The sequence below is a fragment of the Topomyia yanbarensis genome, chromosome 2 (assembly GCF_030247195.1).
Source record: "Topomyia yanbarensis strain Yona2022 chromosome 2, ASM3024719v1, whole genome shotgun sequence".
Taxonomy (NCBI): Eukaryota; Metazoa; Arthropoda; class Insecta; order Diptera; family Culicidae; genus Topomyia; species Topomyia yanbarensis.
Genome location: NC_080671.1, coordinates 467,680,746 through 467,702,236, shown reverse-complemented (window position 1 = coordinate 467,702,236; position 21,491 = coordinate 467,680,746). Strand labels below are relative to the sequence as shown.

At 42.8% G+C, this 21,491-nt stretch overlaps 1 protein-coding gene across 2 annotated transcripts in view; it reads left to right on the top strand.

Moving 5' to 3' along the window:
* Window positions 1-21,491, top strand: part of LOC131686163 (uncharacterized) — a 215,034-nt gene that overhangs the window by 166,008 nt on the left and 27,535 nt on the right. The gene's annotated exons all lie outside the window — the stretch shown is intronic.

Sequence of the window (21,491 nt, the reverse complement as noted above, 5' to 3'; positions counted from 1 at the left end):
GCTAAGCCATTCATCGATGTCACCACCAAACGTTTGCAATTTAATTTGCGGTAGTCGAACATGGTCCAATGATCCTTGTATGGAGGTATCGGCTTGCCTCGTTGATTGGTCCAAAACCGGAGGGTCCTGCAAATCCCGTGCCTTATCCATTAAGAATGATTTAATATCGAAATAACGATTTTCGAAATCAATTCGTTCCTTCGCAAAAGCATCTCCCTCCGAGGAAAATTCCTCGTGAGCTTCCACCTCACAAACCACGTCGCTCACTTTGTCCCATATTTCTGCCAATCGTTCCAAACGAACCGACACCTGGCTCGCACTTGTGTCCTCGCGATACTCTGACACAAACTCCGCGATGTTGTTGAAGGAAGCGTGCAGACTCTTCAGTTTCGAAAGAAGCGACTTCAACGAAGCCATCTTCTTCGACGTGGATGTTGAAGCTGCTGGCATGTTGAATACAATTACAAATTAACAGCACCGATGCTGCCTTGCTGTCAGCTCCGATTGTAGCAGAATAGGATTGATCCAATACAGTGGAAGGGGAAATGATCATGTAGTATCAAGATTGACCGCCTTCGGCCGAACATATACTGTCTCGCCCTACCTAGAGAACTAACAGTGGCACCAGAGCCGAAGACCACCAACTGTAGAGGTATTTCCACCAGCTGATGTGCGAAGAACTTTCGGTCGAATAACTGGACAAGCAATATCCACACCAAGCCGTAAATTCCGTAAGGCAACCAAAGCCGAAAGATGATTTTCGTTATCTGGCCACAATGGCTGTTGCACGATGACCAGATCCAATATTAATAGAGCGTTCTCGATGCCTCCGATTCTAATAGTCTGCTCTGCTTGTTGAAGTGTACTCCAACCACTCCGTAGGTTGGATCCAGATCACGTCCGTCCGACGCTCAAGGTTTCGTAGAGATAGTTAAAGGGGATAAAGGACGATTGTTAGATGACGCAAGTGGAACTTCGGCTGAACATATACGTAGTCTATTCTACATACCTGACAGAAAATAGACGGAGCTTGTTGTTCAGTGTCCAATTCCTTGCGATGAATTCCTTCCAGATGCGATAAATTTCGAAAATCCGCCAGCATGCAAATAGCGATAACATGCAGTCGCACCCCGTTGAGTTGCAGGTTGGATAGCGCACCAGTCCTGAAGCGTTGGTAATGGCGAAGGCCCTTTGTATAGTTGGCGTTTGAATAGCGGCGTCATCTAACAGCGCGATGGCGCGGTCCTTTTGTCTGCGGTCACAAAGGTGTATTATCCAGGTCCGTTGTTCAGCGTCAATCAAAGGGTCACTTTGTTCCCAAATCCGAAGGTTCGAATTCCTTCCTTCCGTCGTGACGATCCGGTTCGAAGGACCAGCAATGTTGGGAAAGACGATGACTGACCTTTTGCTGACCTCCTTGTGTCTCGATGATCGGTTTTCCAGGGTAACTTCTGACCGCCAGTGCCTCCCTCCGTTAGGTCGGAATGGGCAATTAAGGCCCCTCGTGAATAAAAGTCTTCATGTTACACATATTACACACGCGATTTATTCCTTAACACGAACATTTAATACTCAATTTACTAGAATTAACTTATATTACGACTCTACAATAATTCGGTTACAATTAGATATAAAATTGCACGCAGGTTCCCCTTGGGACACCCATATTCGGCCGTGATCGGTAGCAGACTGATCTCTCCTTCTTTGGTCGATCCAACGATAGGTAGATGATTAGCCATCCCTTTCGCGCCACGCTGGTTTAGATAGTGCTGATCGCAACTCCGACAGCACCATAGGGTGCACAGATGACCGATCGCTGATAATGGCTGCATACTTGTGATGGTGGCAATTGGTAACCATAGGGTAGTAATGTCACATCTTCAGACAACAACATCCGGTCTAACATATTTCATATGTCCACCGAACTCCCGTATGGTAGCCACATAGGTCCACTTCTTTTCACATTATTTGATTGTCATAATTTAATGTGTGTATTTGTATCAAGAGTTGAAAATTATTGTTCAATGATGACTTGGTGATCAAAAACTTGATGTTTACTGAATGGAATGAAAGTTAACATTATTCAATGTAAGGTGATCAGAATAATTCAGGAGTACTTGTATGATTCATTACTTTATCATCTGCGTTTCCGACTTGGATCTATCTCCATTTCTTATCTGTGTCAAACTATCCACACCATTCCCATTTCCCAGGTAAACCCTAAACACAATCGCTGAAATATCGCATAATTTACGATATCATTGTTTTTGCTTATTATACCTCCCAGCTGTTTCGAACAATTTTTCCACCCGACCTACCAAAGCTATATTATCTGCTTCGAAAAATCTCTGCTCTGGTTACTCTCAATCTTTGTCTGTTATGATCGCATTCAGCCAAACGAAAGGGAAACTTCTCGAGCCCGATTCTCGATTGCATTCGATGCGGCAAGATGTGGAAAACCGATACCACATAGGCAAGCAATTGCAGCAGCAGCATGACCATTGTTATCATCATCATCATCATTATCATCATGCTGATTAATCATTGCATGTCATCTAAATCGTGGTGCTACCGAACACCTCTGCGCAAAATTCCATTGTTCACAATGATAATTGTTTCGCTGCGAACATAATTTCTCCTCTGTTTTATACCCAACCCGTGGAGCGAACGGAGTTTGGTCGATCGAGATGAGACAGGTAGAAGAACACAGCACGTAAAATATAATTACACATGTGGCTACTGTCGATGGTTGAATCTGCGTGACGGTGCTATACTGCTTTCAATGCTGCACAGAAAAGGAACCTTGGTTGACGCTTTCGATGTTGTGAGTAGCTCCCGCGCATGGATACGGTTTACGCTGCTTACTACGATGATGGAAGTCATTTGCTTTAAATTTATAGTTCAGTAGCTAATGAGATGAAAACAACTGAAAAATGTAAAACGTTGTTGCTAATGGACGGTAGGGTGGCACATGTTGAAAAAGATGCAACGCTGGAGCATTTTAATTGTTGAACATATAAAAGGTCTGATTATTTGTAGTTGAACGCGATGCATTTTTATTTATGTTTAGATTATTAGAATTCCTTCCTTTATGGGTTTGAAAGTTTATACATTTCCTGATTCGTATTATATTTGCATGCTTGCATCTTAATTTTTTTCTAATAAAGGAATGTTTTAGTTTTTGAACTTTTTTCATTGTAAGTAAAACAGCCTAATGCTAGCTACGTTTCTACACATAATGACCTATGGGATTAAAAAAAAATCAAGATTGCCTCTTCAGATCAATCATTTTTTCTAATTTTTCTTACATTTGACCTTTTGACATTCTAACTTTTGTGCGATAAGACCTTTTGGTACATCGCATTTTTGCAAAGGGCCTGATGAGTTTCGTTGATCCGATACATTCACTTGAAATAACAAGAAAACACCTGGCCTGAACGAGTAACACAACTAGCATTCGACCAAACTCATTCATCCGTTTCGGCTCTATTGAAAGTGAAATAGAGCTACCTAAGTACACCTACTTGACATAAGTTTCTTTCGCTTCCCGGCGGGGCAGATTATTACTGCAGTATGACTGGGCAGCATCCGCCAACAAGGCGGTACTCAATCACTCTTCCTTCGCCATCGACACCGATTGGTTTCAACTCCCGCGTGACCCAGTTTCATCTCGCTTTCAACAACCCCGCTGACCGAGTACCATCTTAAGGCTTAAGTGGTGTTGGCCTTTGCCCGGTCGGATCAACCATAAAATTCAATCTAACATAATGAAAATCCATTATTTCTCATTTCACCACACAACAACGAGGGGGAACTATTGATCTGAACATCATCGAGGTAGCCTGCCTGTCTTTCTTACAGAATCGGAAAAGGCACACCTAAGTGATAGAAAGCCTTCACTTAACCTTTGAACGCGGGATGCATAATTTTCAACTGGCTGCTAGGGATATGCAGAGGCTATGTTTAAAAATGAGTTGGGTATGCAGTTTAACCCTCGAGCACTCGCGCTATTGTACTTTGTACAACACTTTGGGATTTTTCGTTATCATTTAGCTGCAAAGACATTTATCAGTGCTAAACCACTATGTACTCCTCAGAAATCATGTTTTAGACAAGATACACTCATTTTTGTGCACTGATATGTTTGATGAAACCAGACCAATAGAACGCGCGATGTGGGAAGTTCGACCCAACAATATTCTGTTCAATATATCTCGTGATCTCGATCATATGGAGGGTTACTTCCTTCGGCAAACTTGTTCAGAAGATCAAGAGCTAGTCAGTGGAAGATAAAATAGTTTGATATGAAATTCTGCCGCTAGGTAACGCCAGTGAGCATGTTATTTTTTCAGTTCACTATATCTCAAGATCTAGATTTTTTAGAAAGTCAGTATCTTCGACGAAGTTGCCAAGCAGATCAAAACCTATGAGGTGGTATAACGGCTGCTTCAGAAAACTACCGTTACGCGGCGCTAGTGAGTTTGCCAGTTGTTCAACCTAATGTATCTCAATTTCCTGATTTTTAGCGAGTAAGTGCATTCGGCACTTTAAAGATTAAAACCTTTGAGGTGGTACATCGAATAATATGGGATTCATCCACTAGGAGGCGCTAGTGAACTTGAGCCTGAAATTTTTTCGATCCACTGTATCTCAGTTTCCTGGCTCTTTAGAAGGTCGTTGTTCTATTTTTTCTTCGAGCTGCAACCAAAAATGGTGAATATCACCAAGGGAAAGAATAAATCGATGATATTGCTAAAATAAGTAAATTGTCAGATGACGTTCCTCTAACTCAACTAAACTTATTTATTTATATATAATTTTGGAATATGTACGCAAAGAAATTAAGATTTGGAAGTCGTTAAACTCATGTGTACCATTTCTGTAACCCCAATCAACCACTCACGATGGTAATCTGTAAGAGGGCAGCTTATCAGAGTTAAAAATAATCGAAGGTCTTGACGTTTTCCGCTGTGTCACTGAATATTGAAAATGAATGCGGCTGAATATGATCAATTTTCATTCAATGAATTTGAATATTTTTAACTCTGCTGCTTATAACATGCACAGAAATAATGACACAACCTTCCCAAGTACAGAAAAAATGCTACACAAGCACAATTGTTCTTCAATTTCTTCAACGTACTGATTTCGAAATGATTGGAAGGGGTAAAAAATTTTGAATCACTTGTGCCTGATATTGAGTTCAGCTACTTCTAGTATCTTCACCTTCGGAAGGTTTTGGGATTTAAAAGCACCCACACCATTCTCCCGGTCAGTGACAGTCAAAGACTCTTCCGTTACAACGCCATCTATTTCAACGACGTTAGCCGGAATGTACACGCGATATTCGATGTTAATGCATGGATCATTCACGATCGCGTTGGCCTGTTTCCAGTCTGAGAGCACGACACGAAGTTTATTCGCATTGACTTTCATAATTTCGCGCACGCTAGCGTAATTGGCAGTCAGACTCTTGCTAATTTGCGAAACCCTTAAAAAGACCACAAATCGATCGCCTGGATTATTATATTGCCGAACACGTGGAACATTGTTGCTGGGAGCAACATTTTGATAGCTAGCATCACGCTGCACTCAACAATTGGGGTTTGGTTATTTACCCAAAATGGCAAGAAATTTGTAATTTGTTTTATTTCGAACAATGGTACACATATCTCACCCACAAAGATTGCACTAAAAGCCTAATAATACCTACTATAGTTTCAAAGTAAATTGTAAGATCCTATACTAGGTTGATTGGTTTGAGAGTATTGCAAACACCATCAAGTATATGTCGTGCATCAGTTCTAAAGATCCTCTGACAGACAATTGCTTAAAGATGGTTATTGCATTACGCCTCAATAGTGGTGCGTCGTGGAAACCGAGAGGGCTTGTTGAGCTTTTTTGTGTTTTGTGGTTTTTTTATTCTGTGCACCACGCGATCAACCGTTGAGTTTCGATTGAGGGTGCCTCGATGGGCGGCTGTCTTTGGAGATGGGGGAGAAGTTTTCTTAGCTGCCCTTAACCCTTTCATGCCCAACTTTTTTCTAGTGCATGTAGGGTTTCAAAACTATTTTTCCTTGAAAACGGTAGGGACAAGAAACACGAAAAGTCTATTTTCATAAAGATAGGTGCTTCCATGGCAGTGCTGGAAGCTGGTCAATTTTTACCTTCTAATGCTCAATACAATTTTTCTAGAATAATTACAATAGTCCAATTACGTGGAAAACGTAGCCAACGACAGTCTAAATTGATAAGTTTTATCAGTTTTCAATAATATTGCACCATAACAAAGATATATGAAAAAAATCATTTTCCGTCGTCAACGTAAACTGTCCCTGGCAGCTCTGATCCATCGGGATCCAATCAGACTAATTGCAATAACTTCAGTTCTAGAGCTGTAACTCAAATTAAACTCCTTGTACTCAAATTAAAGACAATAATCACATTAATGAGCCTTTCTTGTTTTTGTGAGTAAATCTCATCTTAATCAAAAGTTATAGCTGTTTAAAAACGTTGTTGTCCACAAACAACATGGGCATGAATGGGTTAACACAGTCTTCACGAGGGTCAATGTATTCAGGACATTGTTAGAGTACTACTGATTTAATTTTGCAAGGATTTTGTCAACGGTGTGGCTAGAGGCTGTTTTTTACTATTTAGAGATGGCCGCTTCTCAGGACTTTTTCAGTTGAACCTTAACCGATCATAACCATGCTCATGTTATTTATAAACAACGTTTTCAAACAACTATAACTTTCTGGTTGAATAAGATTCGAGCACAAAAAACAAGTAATGCTGATAACCGTCACTATTACCTTTCATTTAAGCCCTAACAATTATTAGAATTTTCTGCAGAACTGAGGTTATTGCAACTGATCTGAATGGATTCCATTGGTGCAGTGCTGCCAGGGACAGTTTCAGTTAACGTTGAAAAAAGAAATTTTGATATATTACACTTGTCTTGAAATTGTTTTGAAAACTGTTAAAACCTCTCATGTTAGACTATCTTCGACTACATTTTCCGTGCTATTAGACTATTGTAAACAAAACAGCTTCTAGCACTGCTTGTGAAGCACCAATCTTGATCAAAACAAGTTTCTCGTGTTTCTAAACCCCAACAGTTTGAAGGAAAAATAAGGTCTTACCTCTATAGTCGCTGGAAAAAATTGGACATGAAAGGGTTGAAGAAAAGTAAAAGCAGACGACTATTAGTGATAGTGTTTGTAGTAATAATTGTAATTTATCCATATTAATGTACAAGTATTATGTGCTTATCATATGTTTATCTGTGTATGGGAGATGCGAGTTGGTGTGAAGCGGTACGTTTGATTTGGTCCACTCTCCATTGTCAATACGACTGATTATTTTGTAACTGCTGAGTCAGGGAATGTATGTAGAACTGGCATATATGATGAAATAGTAGGTGATTTATTTATTGCACGGTAGAATTTTATCCTTCCTAGGATTCGCTGGTCACTTTTTTCTGTTTTCATTCGATTCGATTCGTTCGGCAAAATTCGATTAATTTACCGACGCACGTGAATCATCCATTCCCGGTCAGCATAGTCCGAAAAAATTCATTTTCTGACAGTCTAGTGTGTTTCTCTAATATCCTAAACGAGTTCAAGTAGTTGGATTGAATGTTCCATTTGTTGTTTAGTTCTACTACATTAGTTTGTTTTAGTGTACCTTTATTAACTTGCTTTTTTACTACTCATGCATACCAAAAATAATCTCGGTCCATTTATACGCTCCTACTTCATCTATTTTCAACTTTTTTATCAGTATTTGGCATGATATTTTATAATGTGTAATTAAGGGGTTTTTTACTCATTTTAAATAAAAATTTCCATTTTTCAAGAAAAATTCCGCCTTTTTATGAGTAAATACCCCCTTAAATGAAAAGTTATATCAAAAACACAACGTAGGGGTTGGAAATCGGTTAAGTATTTTTTGAATTGAGAGACGTTCTACAAAAAGTTTCGTTACCGAGATGTTTGTCGATATTTTTGCATAGAAAAATTACAAAATTACAGCATGTTATTGAAATGATACACTAAAATGTCCAAAAGTTTTGATCTAATTCGCTTCACGCAAAGTTCTAAAAAAATCGTGTTTTTTTCACGCTGAAATCCTTAACACTCCCCCCCCCCCTTAAATGCGGACTCAAGCATGCCTTCAGTTGGATTAATAAAAAAAATGTCGCTTATTATGTCGCTGTTGAGGGGAATATCGCTGTGACTGACCAAATCCAAGATAGCAACACTATTTAATCGTTGTAAGCTTCAAGCTGTAAATTTTCTTTATTTTAGTGTGATTCATATAATCTCTATGTATCCTACTTACAAATTTTGGTGCACAAACGACCATGTGGAAGTGGGTCGGCCGGTGTACGTCACCTTGATCACACGTCTACATTTTTAATTTTAATTAGAAATTTTGTAAAATATAAATCAGTGCTGTTACTTACAGTAAGTATCTAGGTGATCTGTGTAACTGCGTAATGCAGAAATAATATAATATTTATAAATACGAGAATGAATAAATCTTAATTTTACGGTCTGTTCACTTAAGCTGTTGGATCCGAAAAGAAAAAGGCCTGCTGCCAGCCGATGACGTTTGGACGACAGTTAATCTTGACTCTGCGACTGGTTGACAGTTGCCGCACCGCTGTGGACGATCGATGAGTCGCCGCGTCGAGTAAAGCATGTCGAACGGGGGACCTCGTCGTAACATTCCCCCACCCGTGAACCAAGCTGATATTCCGAAGCAACTTTCACTTGTAAGTCAGGTTCACAACACTCTACGACGTCCAATACAGCCAGTCTTGTGGCTGGTCTTCGCAGGGTCCCCGATGATGTCCGTACCAGCGCCTGTCGAACTCGGCCATCCCGACCCGGGAACACATCCTCGACCCGTCCTCGAATCCACTGGTTCCTCGCCGTTTCGCCAGCCACCAGTACCAGATCGCCAATCTCCAGGTCTTTTGCCTCCTCGAACCATTTAGTTCTCCGAGCGATAACCGGCAGATACTCCTTCAGCCACCGCACCCAGAACTGGTTCGTAATGTATTGGGCTAACTTCCAGCTGCTGCGAAGGGTTGTGCCATGATTCACAGGTTCCGTCGGAAGGATCTTGATTCCGGTTGAACTGCCCAGAAGAAAGTGGTTGGGCGTCAATGCTTCTTGGTCAGCCGACTCAAGCGGTATGTACGTGAGCGGCCTCGAGTTGATCATCGCTTCTGCTTCGTATAGAATGGTTTCCAGAGTCTCGTCGTCTGGTTTGCGAGGTGCTTCCCAGATTGCACCAACCGCTACTTTTACCGAGCGTACAAGTCTCTCCCACGCACCGCCCATATGTGGGGAGGCCGGTGGGATGAATTTCCAGTCTGTTTCTGCACTGGTGAAGGTGAGTGCCAGAGTTCGGGTAGTGGATTCAATCTCCGCCTTAAGTTTACTACTTGCGCCTTGGAAACAGGTCGCATTGTCCGTCCAGAACTCTCGGGGCGGTCCTCTACGCGATACGAATCGCCGTACTGCCATTATGCAGGACTCTGTGCTCAAGGAATGCACCACTTCCATGTGCACGGCTCTTATTGTCAGGCAGGTGAAGAGAGCTACCCACCGTTTTGCGTTGCTTCTGCCCACCTTAGCTAGTACCGGTCCGAAGTAATCCAGACCAACGAAAGTAAATGGTCGGACAAAGGCTGTCAGTCGCATCTCTGGAAGCGGAGCCATGGCTGGTGGTTTTGGGATCGCTTTCATTACGCGGCACCAGATGCAGTTCTTGGCAACCTTTTTCACAAGCGACCTGAGTTTGGCGATCTCGAAGCGTTGACGAATCTCGTTGACGATAGTTTCTCGGTTGGCGTGACGAAAACGGCGATGATACCAGTCTACAATGAGAAATGTGATTAGGTGGTGTTTGGGGAGGATAACGGGAAACTTAGCTTCGTCCGGTGCATATGGTGCTGCACCGATTCGTCCTCGCATCCGTAAAATCTTGTTGTCATCTAGGAATGGCCAAGTCTTAAAGATTGAGCTGGACTTGTCGACGACACAGTGACGGTCGTTGGGTAGGCCGTGGGACTTCGTAAGTACAGTAATTTCGTCCGGGAAGGCCTCGATTTGCGCCATCCTCCAAAGCGCGTACTCAGCTCGTTGTAGCTCATCCTGGATGAGCATGCCGAGTTCCAGATGTCGGCCCTTGCTCTTCCGTAGTAGGTTATCGAGGTAACGGAAAACATATGCTGTTGACCGATGCAGTCTGGTCCATGAACTAAATCGAGATACTTTGATGTTCGGAGCGAAATGACCCAGGTTGAAATGGATGGGACGAAGTTCTTCGCAAGTTTCAGGAATTGATTGTTCTTCGGGCCACTGGTCTCTAACTTTCTGCAGGATGTCTTGTGCTTGAAACCACGGATTACTCATCGAAAGCTGCGGCCCAAGTTTCCATTTCGTTGCCAGATCCGCCAGGTTGAGTTTTGATGAAACATGTTTCCAATCTCCCGGTTCAGTCGACATTAGTATTTCACCCACACGAACTGCGACGAATTGTTGATACCGGCGATGATCTTTTGATTTGATCCATGCGAGACTCACTGTTGAATCAGTCCACATAAACTGCCGGGCAATCGGGAACGAGTGATGTCCTTTCACCGTGTTTAGCATTCGGGTACCGAGTGAAGCCGCCATCAGTTCAAGTTTAGGGATCGACTGTGTTTTCAGCGGAGCAACCTTGGTTTTGGCACCAACGAATGCCACTTGCACTTTCCCCTCTGCTTCTAAACGAAAGTATGCGACACATGAATAGGCCACTTCGCTGGCATCCACGAAAACGTGCAGTTCAAGGCCATCGAAAGTTTTCGGGAAAGGCGACTGAAAGTAGCAGCGCTGGATTCGTAGTTCGTCCAGTTCCGGAAACAGTTTCGTCCATTGTCGCCATCGCACGTAGATATCCTGTGAAATCTGTTCATCCCATCCTGTTCCTCTAGTCCAGATGTCCTGCATCAGAATTTTTCCGTGGACGAGAAAGAACGCGATGAAACCAAGAGGGTCGAACAAACTCATAACGATCTTGAGGACTTCTCGTTTGGTGGGAATGTGTTCGTCGTCCAGAATTTGCTGGAGGTCTCTTCGCATGGCAAAGGTGTATACAAACACGTCGTCTTTCGGCAGCCACTTCATTCCCAGTACCGACTCGGAGTTTTCCCCTCTCTCCAAACTCAGATTTTTAACTACATCCTCAGCTATCTCGCCGATCCCCCGCAGGACATCCACCTCGTTCGACAAGAAGTGACGTAATGTGAAACCGCCCCTGGAATGCACCAGCTTAACCTCGTTGACCACTTCGATAGCCTCTTCAATCGTTCTGAAGCTGTCCAGGTAATCGTCCACATAGTGCTTGTGGAGGATAGCGGCTGAAGCGCGTGGAAATTCTCGGGAGAACTCCTGAGCATTGTAGTTCTTCACGAACTGGGCCATGGCAGGCGAGCTAGTCGCTCCGAATGTGGCTACGTCCATAATGTAGACGCGTGGACAGTCTGTTGGGCATTCTCGAAATAGGAAGCGTTGGGATTGGCAGTCGGGAAAACGAATTTTGATTTGGTGGAACATTTCCATTATGTCTCCACACACAGCAACAGGAAACTGTCGAAATTGGCACAACACTTGCGGGAGCGGAGTCAGTAAATCAGGGCCTTTATGCAGTTTCGAATTAAAGGATACTCCACCTACTTTCGCCGCTGCATCCCAGATCAATCTGAACTTGTCGGGTTTCTTCGGATTGGTCACAACGCCAAGGGGAAGGTACCACGTCCGATTCGCATTCACGGAGGTCAACTCGGCGAGATTTGCTCTGTGTGCATAGCCCTTCCGCTCGTACTCCGCTATCTGCTCCCGAACCTTCTCGCCTAGTAAAGGTTCTCGTTCAAATCTGCGCTCCAACGACATCATACGGCGAACTGCCATTGGGTAGCTATCGGGAAAGTTTGGGTTATCGGTGTTCCATAAGAGACCAGCTTCGAAACCAATTCCACCTTCTGTGCGCCGAGTTGTCTCCTGCAGGATCCGTTTAGCTCGCTTTTCGTCTTCAGGTTCTAGTGTTGCTTTCGGGATGGTGACACCAGAATTCTCCAGCGCGAAGTAGTCGCGAAGCTGCTCGTTCATCTCGCGGTCCGAATCAGATACCGCTCCAACGTGGAAGTTGACGACTGCTGTTGAGGTTGAGCGCCCAGGGATACATCCGTAGATGCTCCAGCCTAGTCGGCATTTCGCGGCGATTGGATCTCGCGGCCCTCCTTCTCGAAGCTTGAGCGGAACACAGAGTCGCAGATTATCCAAACCGATCAGCAGCTGTGGCTGGACCAACTCATAGTCTTCCAATGGTAGGCCCCGCAGGTGCGAAAAGCGGGTTGCTAGATCGTGGTATTTGAGGGTTTGAGAGGGGAGGAACAGATGACGCACTGTACGAGCATTGTTCAAGCGGAACCGGGGATTGCCGCTATGACAAGAGATGTCCAGTTGCACATGTTGTGATTCGGACTCAACTCGAGTCACATTTCCTGTCCACTGCAAGGTGAGCGGTTCTTTCTGGCCGGATACGTTGAGCATCTGTGCGACCGACTGTTCCAGAAGGGTATAAGAGGAACCCTCATCGATGAAAGCGAAAATAATTCGAGAGCACGTTTTTCCGTACACGACTACCGGTAATACCCGAAACAGTGGCCAATTGAACTCTCCCGAGGAAACGTGACTAGCAGAAACACTAACGTTGCGGTTGGTAGGGGAAGAGGAGTGGAGGAGAGTGTGGCGTTTTTGTCGACACCCTTCAATACCACATCCATTCCACGATCGACATGGCCATTTCCCGTGACTGTTCAGACATGTCCTGCATAGGCCCTTCTGCTGGATCAATTTCCACCTTTCGTCTACGCTAGCTGCTTTGAATTGATCGCACTCGGGTACACGATGACCATCACGCCCACATGCGAAACAAGATTTAACTGCTTGGCGGGTATTTGTTCTGCTGCTCGGTGTGATTGGAGACTCCGGTACATGTGTGTGGGCGTTGATGATGCTAGCATCCTTTGGTTTTCGCTTGTCGGTTCGAACAGCGTTCACAAATCCCGGAAGATCATAGGTTACCTCGCTGGCAGCGGTCAGGAGTCCTGACATGAACTCGCCAAAGGTCCCTAAATTCGCTAATTCGTGCCTTCTCTTAAATTCAGCCCAGCTCAGACGCATCGATCCAGGAAGTTTCTCCACTAGCTCCTGCATCAGCATTGGATTTGCTAAGTGGTTATGTTGACCGGCTGCTTTTAAGTGATCCACTAGGTTTTGCACCGCCAGTCCAAACTGCATCAGTGTCTCCAGTCGATCGTGCCTCGGTGCCGGAACTTGGTGAATCCTGTTCAGGAGAGCTCGAATCAAGAGTTCTGGCCTGCCGTACAGTATACGCAGGGTCTCGATGACGTGCTGTACACTCGATGGCAGAAGCAGCCGACTTTTCACCGCCTCCAAGGCATTGCCTCTCAAGCATCGTTGTAGGCGGATGAGGTTCTCAGCATCTGAATAGCCACAGGCCGTCGTCGACTGTTCGTAGCTGCTGACGAAAATTGGCCAATCCTCCGGATTCCCATTGAAGATGGGTAATTCCTTTCCTAAAACCTGGCGCGCAGCGATTTGTTGGTGAGAGAGGACGCCACATTGTCCTTGGCGCCCATTCGCGGGGGGAAGCTGAGGCGGTGGCATCGCCCAATCCTTTTCACACAGTGAGTGTGCTGGACATAGACTATCTGGTTGAACATTTGAGTAGTTGTCTGGCGTATGGATGTCTGCACGAAGTGGAGTGGGTGGTAGAGATGAAAGTATTGGAAGTGGCTTTGGAACAGGTTTCGGTTGGGGATCCGGCGTTGGTAATGCTGGGATCAACGATGATGGAGCAGGATCCGGAGAAACATCACGCTTCGAAAGGACTACGGAAGGAATTTTGCTGTAGAGATATTCACTGGTATTGGCCGGGTTTCCGTCTGTTTCATTTGCCTTATCCTGATTAGCTAGCCAGCACTTCACCCGTTCGTTTGGATCCGGAAGTGATCCGCCTCTGCTGCTGGATTGTGCTAGCTGCCGCACAATTTCATTCCGCTTTTCTAGCGATTCCCTCCTTAATTTTTGTTGCAACATCTTCATGGCCAATTCCTCCGCCAACTTTCGTTCACGAATGTTCTTCTCTTCCTCTAGCAGCAGTCTTTTCTCGTTCAGTTGGCGCTCGGCCTCTGCTAGTTCGAGTCGCTTAAGCTCCTTCTTTTCCTCCAGTTCTTGTTCCCGCAGAAGCTGTTCTTGCTCTACCATCTTCAGTTGTTCCTCCAGAGCGGCTCGATTGCTGGAAATGGCGCTCCCTTTAGCATTCGAGTGTTGCTTGCTGCGTTGGGATCCGGCCCGAGTTAGTCGGTCAGAGCGGGTGGAAGGTTTAAGTAGCTCTTTGGTGAACGTAGAGGCGGACGTTTTCTGTTTGCTGCTGCAAGTAGTGCAAACATATTTGACACCAGGTTCTTTAATCATATCATCAACCCCTGCGCAGCCAAAGTGTTCCCACAACAGGCATAGACAGCATTGAACCATTTCTTTTTCTGCCGCATCCGGACGTTCGCAGGATTGACAGTTGTGTTCGGTGATGTCAGCACGCGTGTTGGCACGATCATCCATCATTCCTAACCTCAATCAAAATTTCTTGAAGAATGTTGAGGGGAATATCGCTGTGACTGACCAAATCCAAGATAGCAACACTATTTAATCGTTGTAAGCTTCAAGCTGTAAATTTTCTTTATTTTAGTGTGATTCATATAATCTCTATGTATCCTACTTACAAATTTTGGTGCTCAAACGACCATGTGGAAGTGGGTCGGCCGGTGTACGTCACCTTGATCACACGTCTACATTTTTAATTTTAATTAGAAATTTTGTAAAATATAAATCAGTGCTGTTACTTACAGTAAGTATCTAGGTGATCTGTGTAACTGCGTAATGCAGAAATAATATAATATTTATAAATACGAGAATGAATAAATCTTAATTTTACGGTCTGTTCACTTAAGCTGTTGGATCCGAAAAGAAAAAGGCCTGCTGCCAGCCGATGACGTTTGGACGACAGTTAATCTTGACTCTGCGACTGGTTGACAGTTGCCGCACCGCTGTGGACGATCGATGAGTCGCCGCGTCGAGTAAAGCATGTCGAACGGGGGACCTCGTCGTAACAGTCGCTATCAAAAAAAAATGTCGCCTAGATAAAACATTTCATGGCGAAATTTTCGGGATGGGGGAAGTCTCTCTCTCTTCTAGTATCTGGACCGCACACTGAAAATTAGTATCAGATTTATGGCCGGCGCGATTATTCAAGAACACACGCGAATATGCGAATGGCCACATCGTTATAAAATCGAATTGCATACACACTACCACACGCGATATGCAAACGTCCACGCACTCGATCACGTTAACATGTAAATGCTCGAGCCATTCGCGATGATACACGCGACCGTGAAGTCCCTACGCCCGCACATCTGAACCGTAATCTTAATTTTTTTTCTTTTCCTTTTTTATTAACGACTAAGAGTTAGTCAATCTTTTTCCTTTTTATATTGTAACGACATTTAGTTAGCAAGGGACTGGAAGGTGTGAAATATTTTTCAATATTAAGAGCCATAGTACTCAAGGAAGAAGGTTTAGAAAAGCTTAGTGGAGCCCGTCTGGGAAACCAGCAACAGTAGGAAAACTCTAAAAATAATAATACCTAAAACAGTTTCAAAGAAAATTATAAGAATGAATGATTTCCTATGTTTGAGTAAACCGAACAGATATATTTAATTCCAATGGCTGGAAACTTGTAAACAACACCGAAAAACCCAATATCCAAAAGATTCAACCGAAGCTCGTTCGTGTTGGACTGGCGTTCATTTCATATTAATTTTAGCCACAAATCTTGAACTGTATAGCGGAGAAATCAGTTAAAGCTAGGAGACAATTTTGAGAGCTGTGGCCTGATTGGTGTATTGTCCAAATGCCGTTCCAGTTATGTCCCAAACATTGTCCGGGTGACTGAAACAAAGATGCTAGATTTATTGGTGATAAAAGGTCAGGTTGCCAGTTGCTAATAAATTCGATAGCATACTTCCGCACATCGAGTACAGATAGGCAATCACAATTTTGCTCCACTATCCTGTGACTCGTTTTTCAGTTTTTTATATCTCCCGTTATTTCTGTTTCTTCTTTCGTATTCTTTAAGTTTTCACTTTTAGCTGGACTGAAGACCCACGCAATAATGAATTCTCTTGGATAAGACCCAGCTGACGGTGAAATGAAACAATATTCGCCATCGAAGACTCCGACTCCTGTTCATACACACTCTCGGGTCGAAGGTAATCTACATATTCTAAAGATTTCAAAAGAGCCAACGCAGAATAATTCAACCGTGACAGGTATTTCGAAAGTTCGTCTAAATATGCCCATAAATATGATATCCTCTATAGAACAAGCATTATTTACGACAAGTCTTTTATGAAGGACTACCGCATCTACATGCCCGTTCACATAGTTGAGATAGACGGTGTTTTAATCGATTCGAGTTGGTCATGTATGGAGTGATCGGGTTGGCTATGAATAAAAATTTTTAGTGGAACTGGCACAGGACGGGTTTACATAATATATCCCCTCAAACTCGTATCGGGTGACCTTTGGTGGGATTGCTTTGCCTAATTACGACTTCTTCGACAAGATTAGTCTGTCTTTTCGGATATTTGTATCGCGTGTCGCGCTTTGCACTATTTACAACCAAATGAACCATTGTAGCAATAAAGCCTAGCGTGGCAAGTGCGCAGAGAATCATTAAGATAAAAACCCACAAAAAGCGCTCTAAGCATTGTTTTGCAAAAATACTAAAGACTGATTGTTACGCTCTTTTGGTGACTCTCATGATCTCCGTGTGATCAATGATCACTGATCATGCCTATTACTACTCTGAAAAACTATGGGCAGATGAGATTCCTCGTGAACGCTAATTTTTTTCTTTTGAGAAGCTCGAAAAAGCACTGACACAAAGCCGAAGCGAACGGCTTCTGGTCTTAGAAATTAGAGATCAAACAGGGAGTTTCCAGCACTGCCAGGCACGAAAAAAATCCCAATTGATTCTACGTTTCAACTAGCAATTCAATTTAAACGATATTGCGTATCAGAGTCGGAAAATGTTTTTTTTTTCATTTGCCAAAATCAGGCAAAACTGACGAAAGAACGAAGCTTCTTTCCATACACTTAGCACTTTGCGAAATCGAAAATGAGATAACGGGCTAGGACAAAGCAAGCATGTAGCAGAGCATTTTCATTATTCTCTCCGCACGCTCGTTTTCGCTCTGAGATTCAGAATGATATTGATGCCCTCGAAATGGAACTTACTGCTGGGGAAACGAAAATACACTAGCAATGATATTTATTTGTCGATGCTCGATTCTGTAGATTTGCGAGCTAATAATTGTATTGTAAAACGGAAGCCTGATCGGTGTGCATATTTCTCATTCTAACTATGTTCTAGTTGCATTATTAGATGCACATTGCATTAATTTCATTTAATGAATGAGAATCGCAAATTACTGAGCATGCATCAAAACGAAATTGTAACTTCGGATTTTCATAGGAAAACGAAAGTCACTGCTCCTGCTCATCGTTTTCGTAGAATCGAGAGAGGAGGGGACATCGCCTTTATTGTTTTATTTTTTCATGCATTTAGTGACGAAAGAGGCAGGGAAAGGACGAAGATGAATTCTCTGAAATTCGTCGTTCATTGAATAGGTATAAGAATTTTAGGCTCTGTTGCGTATATATTCTCCCGACACCGGGGACTTCAGTTCTCACGGTACTGAATGTCTTTTCAATGATAATCGATCTAGTTTACTCCACGATCTTTGCTATAGCTTTGAGGATCACATTTCTGTTGGCATGAAACTGTGAAAACGTGTGAGAAAGCTTGCAATTATTTTCTAAATTTTGAAAAATGATGCTTCTCACGTTTTGATATGGGGCCCCGTTCAAAATTTTTTGGCTGGAATATTATACGATTTTTTAACGTGAATAGCTACCGTTTTACTTACAGAAATAACTATATGAACGGGAAAATGCACAACAATCTTGTGACTAATTCCGTAGTATGTACATATACTATAAATAAAGAAACTGATTTCATTAAAGCAACAATTCTGTAAGCTGGTTGTTTACTGATCATGCGGCGAGCGAAAACATTTTTCAATTGTTAGATGATGTGTGACACGCGTAAAATGTATGGTTTGAATGCATTTCTCGTCATTCGTGTACACGTCCTTGTCGCTACCAACGGTCCTTTTCAGGGTAAATCTAGTAAGAGTAGGAACAATTTTTTTTTCAAAGTTCAACTCGAACTCGCTTCTTCTAAAATACTAGTCTCCACCAAAAATTCTTTGTTTGCAAGGAAAACTGATTCACAGCTATGGTTCTGGTACCGAGTCCGAAGATACCGACCCATTCTTGGTACCGAAATACCGGTGCTGAATAAATATAAGCACCGGTATTTTCGGTACTATGCTAAGCTTTTAATGAGCAACATAATTAACCTAACCTTCGGGCCTGTTTCAACAATCGACCAGCAAGGTGGCAATAGAAGATTAACGAATATAACTCCCGTTGCATGTAAACAGATATTTTAACTATTAATTCGAAAATAAATATAACGATCTTTCATTCATGTATTCATTTACATGTACAGAATAAAAATTCATTTCCCATTATTCACTGCATGCCAACATAACAAGCTTCGGGCCAAACTCACGCCTATGTACATTTTGCTGTTAAATATTAATCTATAAAAAACGAATGCCCACTTAGTACCTATCCTCGATCCGAAAAGGGCACATAGAGATCTGATCTGAGTTTGTGATCAGCGTTGTTTGATTATATATGACTTGCATTCGAAGCCAAGGTAATGAGGAATATGAATCCTCCACTAACTCCAAGTTAGTGCTCGGTGCAAATCGACGTACTTTGATTTCATCATCATCATCATGATACGCGGGAATCTTGGCACAAACGTCATTGTATTCGATGTTGTGTTGCATGAAATTCTTCATAATGACGCTTCCAACCTCGGTTAAACTTCTGTGAACGTTGGTAGTAACGCATTATGCCCGCGATGTAGCCACTTCCGTGAGGATTATCGCAGTAATCACCATTAGGAATTGTTCCACCAAGCGCACATTTGGTCAACTGCGAATTTGTTTAAAGCCAGTCGCAATGGTAACTCTTGTTTAATTTCTGTGGTTTTCTGATTTCACTACTCAGTCTGGAGGAACGATTCTGTACTGTTTGTGCTGTGGATAAGCAACAAAGCAGTAGAGCTTGATTGCTTGGTTTATTGATAACTTCAACAAAGTATTTTTTTGCCTCTGCTATGGGCGAGATAAAAAGGTAGATTAAAGAATATAAAAGCTTACCAATAAAGGTATATTTTTATCATTTTATGTCATTCTGGTGTTCTTAATTTTTTTTTTATAAAATCATTCCAGTACCGGCACTACATTTTTATATTAACGCGTCGAGAAATGTTTGTTTTACTCACAAAATCGATTCGCTATATTTTTTATATAAACTTTATGCAGCCGCCTCCATTATTTAACAGTTTTTGGGCTACATACTCACAAGTTTTAAAAAAAAATCAAAAAGGAGTTGTTCGAGCAGCAGAATCAATGCCAAAAATGCCTAATTGTTATGTTATGATTTGTTGAGAATTTGGTGTTTCTGAAGTTGGCATCTTGTCTTCATTGATCATACAATGCATCGTTTGAACTTTTCGAACGCGAATGTTAAGGCTTGCGCGAAAAATATGGGCTATAGAATATTTGGCCATGATAACGATATTCAGTAGCAAGCAATTTCTAGGGACCAGTCATAAACTTTGCAGACCGAAATTTGACATTCGCCCCCCATTACACCCAAAATCAAAGATGTTTTCAAATAAACATTTACATACGCCTTTTGGATTATTGTCAAATTTTGTGCGACCAGGAATCACTGTGCAATGGAACACCCAAGCACACCGCACTCGCCATCAACGCCCATCGCAGCAACCGGTGATATCTTTCTATCAAGTTAAACTGTCAACGAACCAACCAATTCCATCGCGATGCGAGGCATTTCCGAAGGTCACAATTGTAATCTACCACACGATTCCGGAACGAATCTAACCCCAATCGGACCGGACACATCGGTGTACGCCAGGATTCGACGTCGTTTGCGTAAACTGACCCTTCTTTCGCCGGGGCACCCGGACACGCCTACCTATTTCAAAAGTTTCGCCCAGATAGCGAACGAGAACAAACGACTGGTTCAAGACTACCCCGCATGTATTATTCATCCGCTAAGTGCCTTCCGCAAGTACTGGGATATAGTGATGTTCATCACTCTAACGGTTCACATGCTAACACTGTCTTTTGTGGTGAGCTATCTGATCTACATTGATGTCCGACGTTTCCCGGTAATTATTCGTTTTGATATGGTGCTTTGCGTGATCTTGACTGCGGAGGTCATCATGAAATGTTTCACCGGATATGTGGTAAACGACACGAAAGAGGTTGTGCTTGATCCTAGGAAAATTCTGTGGAACTACCTGCGATACTTTCGGATGGTGTACGATATGCTTGGAGCCTTTCCTTTTATTTTGTTTCTGCACAAACTGAACGAGAGCTATTACGAAGCAAAACCACTGTTCTACTTGATCTTCATTTTGTTCCTGTATGCGGTCCACCTGTTCCGGTTCAGAGATATAAATCACTACTTTGAAGTCATACCAAAATTCTTCAATGCTGGCGAAAATAAGGTAACTACAATGAAGCTAATCTTAGGAACGATTTACGTACTTCATTGGACATCCTGCATCGGTGACATCTTTCCGCTAGTTGCGATGCACTCAACTCTTGATGAACATCCCCAATTGAACAATACATACCACACGATGGGTCTATTTTTGACCGATCTTCACAAGGCAGTATACCGTCACCATGATGTAAGGGGCTTCATTCAACATGATCCAGCATCCAATCGTGAAAGCCCTTTCGTCAGAATGTTCCAAACGTCAATGGAAATAAACGATCAGACATACTTGAGAATGAAAATGAATAACGCACTACACAATGAAACCTTGCTAGGGATGTACATTCGATCGATTATGGACTCCATTCACGTGGCATTGGAATCGGTTCACGTGGAATCGGCTGGACCGAATATCACAAATTCCTTACTATCGTCATATTTGGTATTCACCGGATGGGTCTGGTTAACGTACCTCATGCTGCAACTTATTCGAATGATTGTTTCCTACGATCTAAGCGAGACCAAGTATGATGAGATTGTTAACGAGTTGAATGCTTTCGCTTACAATAAACGATTAGATGCGGAATCGAAAGACAAGATGCTGCG